Source organism: Belonocnema kinseyi, chromosome 9, assembly GCF_010883055.1.
Source record: "Belonocnema kinseyi isolate 2016_QV_RU_SX_M_011 chromosome 9, B_treatae_v1, whole genome shotgun sequence".
NCBI lineage: Eukaryota > Metazoa > Arthropoda > Insecta > Hymenoptera > Cynipidae > Belonocnema > Belonocnema kinseyi.
In genome coordinates this window covers 40,089,419-40,094,204 of record NC_046665.1, presented here as the reverse complement: position 1 = coordinate 40,094,204, position 4,786 = coordinate 40,089,419, and positions in this window count along the sequence as shown.

The following is a 4,786-nucleotide window of genomic DNA, read 5'->3' as shown; positions in this document are numbered from 1 at the left end:
GAATTCTTACACTTAATTTTCAATAGACGTACGTAATTAGCGAACCGATTTTCCACTAACACGCAACGACTTTAGCACTTTTCAAACTGGATTTTTTTTTTTTAAACTTTTCTGCTCTCATAACTCGTTGTCAAATGCGTGAGAAAAAAAATTGGTTTTTTTTTTCCGCACTTCGATCCCACTTCTGAACTGTAAGGGTGGGCGACTAATTGCAGGAGGCCACTTGGTATAAACTTAATTTTATTGGTTACATGTTAAAAGAGTAACTTAGCGCCATGCGCTCGAGAGCAGGGTCAAACAAAGAGTGTCGCACCTCGCCGCCGGTCGTATATTCGTGACCTCATGAGCGATCACAACGCCGTCAAATCTTGCGTTCATTCGCATAAGCTGGACGCACACGCACACACTCTCATGCCACATGTAGTAGGGCTCACGCGTATAGCATACTCATACTCTTACACTTGCTATAATTTGAAGCAAGTTTTTGGACGAGCCTTTTCTTCGTCTTTTCGGATCCATCTTCAAATGGTAATCGTGGTCTTCCTCTCTTTAGAACGTTAGTTAAACCTTTTGTTTGGATAGGTGGGCAAGGAAAAGGTACCTTGAACTCTGCTTCTAAGAATGCAGCAAAATTTTGAACAAACAATGCTTTTTTCCTGCAGACACTTTTCCATTTTCTATTATACGAAGGCATAAAAGAGTCAACCAATTTTTTTCTTATAACCATTTAATGACTTTCATCAAGAGAAGGCGTAGCATTAATATTATCTAAAATCAAATACACTTTGTTACATGTTGATAGTGGATCGCTATTCCAAATGATGTCACATAAGTGCTGATTTTTTATTCTGTATTCCATGTTAAAAAATACTTCGAAGGATTCCCTCAATATCTCCGTAGAAACACGCAGTCTATTTGTGAACGTCTTCCATTAAGCAAAATAAAACAAATGCGGAAAAACAAATAAACAACGACTTGAAGTTGCTCCTGCTACATTCAACTGTTTTTAGGTATAGTTGATACGAAAAACAATTTATTTGTAGCTCCAGCAACTTCAAGTCGTTCCTGATTTTGTTTGCTTCATTTGTTTTATTTTATTTCAAGAAAGATTTATTTGCAAGCAGTCTTTGCCAAGACATTTTCAGTTCATTCTGCAAAAATTCTAGCCTATTAAAAAAATGGTAAAAATGTGCATTAGTTCATAAATTTTTTAAAAATAATTACCAGTTTCTGTCACTGTTAAAAATATGTCAGCAAATAGTCTTTTTCAAGATATTTTGCATTGATTCCGCAAAAAATCAGAGCTATTCATGAAGAAATGGTAAAAATATGCATTTGTTTATAAAAATTGTTTAAATAATTAGCAATTATTATCTGTTTCTAACTTATTGTAAGCGCACATCATTATCTGTGATACTTTATACAAAAGCTATGGGTTAAAATGAGCTAATCATTGCGAATCACGAAAAAATGACTTTTGTGAATTAATTTGTTTATAACATTATTAACAATTTTTGTAGTTACTCTAATCTACTGGAAATTATTTTTAGTTACTCATTTAATTGATTTATGACCTTTTTTAATGAATTTGAAAGTCTTAGAAAAAATGGTATCACGGAAAAGTTTAGCAACAAAAAGTTGTAACTTTGTTGTTCAATAAAAAATTTATATTAAGTCGAATTAAAATATCCGCAGTTACTTGTTATAGCTGGAAGCCTTACGGTCATTTCTAAAAAAAACATCAAAATCCGTTAAGAAATGCACTGTTGGTCGATTTTTGTCCAAAAAAGGTGTTTTTTTTCCCACTGTGCGGCGCTAACATCAAGTAAAGCGACTAAGACTTGTTTTTTCTTGAGAAAAGCTTCATTGATTTTTGCTTTAAGGTAGGCTAAGTTATCTTCGCAGGATCTGCCCTTTCTAAAGCCGTTTTGACTATGGGGAATGAGATTGAGGTGTTCAGCCCATCACTGTAACCTGCTTTTTACCATAGTCTCTAACAATTTACACATGCACGAAGTGAGAGATATGAGACGAAGACCAACCCCGTCCGATTTCGAAATGAAGTGCACAAAAGAATTTTTTCAGCTTAGAGGATATTCAGACTTGGCGTACATTTCATTAAGTATATCTAAGAGTAACAACTTATATTGAATCGTCAGGTTGTTTAGAATATCAAAGTCAATTCCATCCATACCTGGAGCAGATTTGGTGTTTTTTTCTTCCAAAGCAACATTAAATTCGAGAAAGGTGAATTGAGCTCCAAAAACATCATTTTCCGAACATTCTGGAAACGTGGTGGGGTTTGAAGGGACCCAGGGGGACACATTTTATTTATTGGAATCATTATGTTATCTTGAGATTGTAGATTTTCTTTGTAATGAGAAGGAGTTACTTTCACCCATTTATTTTTGAAGACCTTGCATTTGTTTTAAACAAAAGTGGGGTTTGATCGAAAGTCTATGCTCTCAGCAAATTTTCTGAATCAATTTTTTTCTTTTTTTTGAAAGTTTTTTTTGCTACTGCGCATGCCTTTTTATAATTTATCCAATCATTCAGATCTTGAGTGAAATTCCACTTTTTGAATGAAGCAGTGCGGATTCTTTTTCACGAAAGCATTCAGAATCCCACCAGAGAGCAGGGTTACTGATTCTCTTCTGTCTATAATTTTGTTTACACTGAAGAGTGCTTTTTTCAATCAAGTTTTTTATAATTTCAACAAATTTGTCGTATTTTTCACAGGGCTTAAGTGTATCATATTCGACGGAAAAAAATTGTAATAACAATTATCCAAAGATTTAATGAATCAGTACGTTTGGTTTTAATTTTGAATGTCTTTTTCGTTTAAATATTTTTATGTGATCCGTAGTTAACGAAAAGAGGGTAATGGTCTGAACCCTAGGTCTCTTCAGCTGTGTTTAAACAAATTCTATCGGCAATGTTTAGTGAAGAGAAAATAAGGTCAGTGTTAGATTTAGTCATAAATTGTGTGCTAATATGGGTAAGCGTGTTATCATTGTGCAAAAAAAGATTATGAGTATCAATTGAATTTCCAAGATTTTCACCATTTTTATCAGTCGAGATGCAATTCCAGCTGGAACTGTGGGCGCTGAAATCGCCCATTAGTAAGCAATTTGTCTTGTTTACTGTATTATCTAGAATAGTGGTCCATTTTTCTTGAGAAAGAGTGAGACCTGGGGTTCTATAGCAAACAAGCAAGTCAAGAGAAGGAGTTAAATTATTTAAATGAATGCCACACATTTCGACTGATTGGTCAACCGTTTTTATATCAGTAATTTCTGAAAACGCAATGTTTTTACGGATTGCAATTAAAATACCTCCTGCTGTAGAGTGAGTGCCATTTTTCCGGGAAATTACAAAGCCGGGAAACTGTATTTTAACATTTAGTTTGAACCATGATTATACACATACAAAAATATAAATACACCTAAGTAAAATTTGAAGATCGATTTCCCCTTGTCTCACACTGCAGGTGTTCGAGAACAAGATCTTCAAGTTAAACTCAGTGATATTGTTTTTGTTGACTTGGTTGTCCATTTGTAAAAGATTTATTGTGTTGCGAAGGTTGATTCTTGGTCCAGACACTCAGATGCACTCATGTCGCTTTGAGAGTCACTTGTATCCAAATTAGCTAGGTATTTCACAATCCTTAGAATTCTACTTTTCACATTCTTATCAGATAGACATTCGACAATGCCTTCAAGCATTGAGTTCATTGCAAAGATATCAGAAGTAAAATCGAGAGCAGTTTGTATATCACGATTTCCGTGAGCCTGTACCAGAAAATTAGTGATTTGGTTGAAGTCAAGACCATAGACACTAGAGTTCTTTATAATGTATTCTCTGGCCGGATCAAGTTGGCTTTGTACAGTCCAGTAAGAAAGACTTGAATTTGATTCTTTTCTCAATTTTTTAAAGATTTTGTTTTTGTCGGTCACTGTGGCAAGTTGCACTTTGTTATTATCGAGTTCAGTTGCTGCACAAGGTTACTCCAAGGTTATCCGAAGCAGGATGCAGCTCAAGGTTAGTAGGAAGTGTAGACGGATTTGTTGACGGTCGAAGATTAAGGTTTTTGTTTACTAGGCAGTCTGATAAGTTCCTGAAAAATGAAACACGGAGACGTTTTTTGGCCAAATTCGGTTTTATTTTTCAACATACTCTCCTTTTAGCTCGATACAGCGAGTCCAACGATTTTCTAACTTTTTGATACCGTCCGAAAAGTACTCGATCGGAAGGTCTTCAAAATACGCCTCAGTTTCAGCTATGAGCTCCTCATTTGAGTAAAAACGCTTACCGGTGAGCCACCTCTTCAGGTTAGGGAACAAGTAATAGTCGCTGAGGGCCAGGTCTGGTGAATACGGTGGCTGTGGAACCAATTCGAAGTCGATTTCATGCAATTTTGCTTGTGCAACTAAGCATGAATAAACAGGCGCATTGTCGTCATGATAAAGCGGTTTTTTCTTCTTCAAATGAGGTCGTTTTTCGGCGATTTCGATTTTCAATCGGTCCAATAATGATGAATAGTATGCTCAGGTTATGGTTTTACCTTTTACAAGATAGAGCACGAACATTATGCCATGTGCATCCCAAAATACGGAGGCCATAACCTTTCCGACACATTGTTGCATTTTTGGACGCTTCGGAGCACTTTGGCCCGGTGGAACCTACTGTTTTGCCTGTTGCGTTGACCCAGGAGTGTAGTAGTGGATCCAGGTTTCATCCATGGTTATGAATCGGCGCAAAAACTCGGTCGGCTTACGCGAAAATA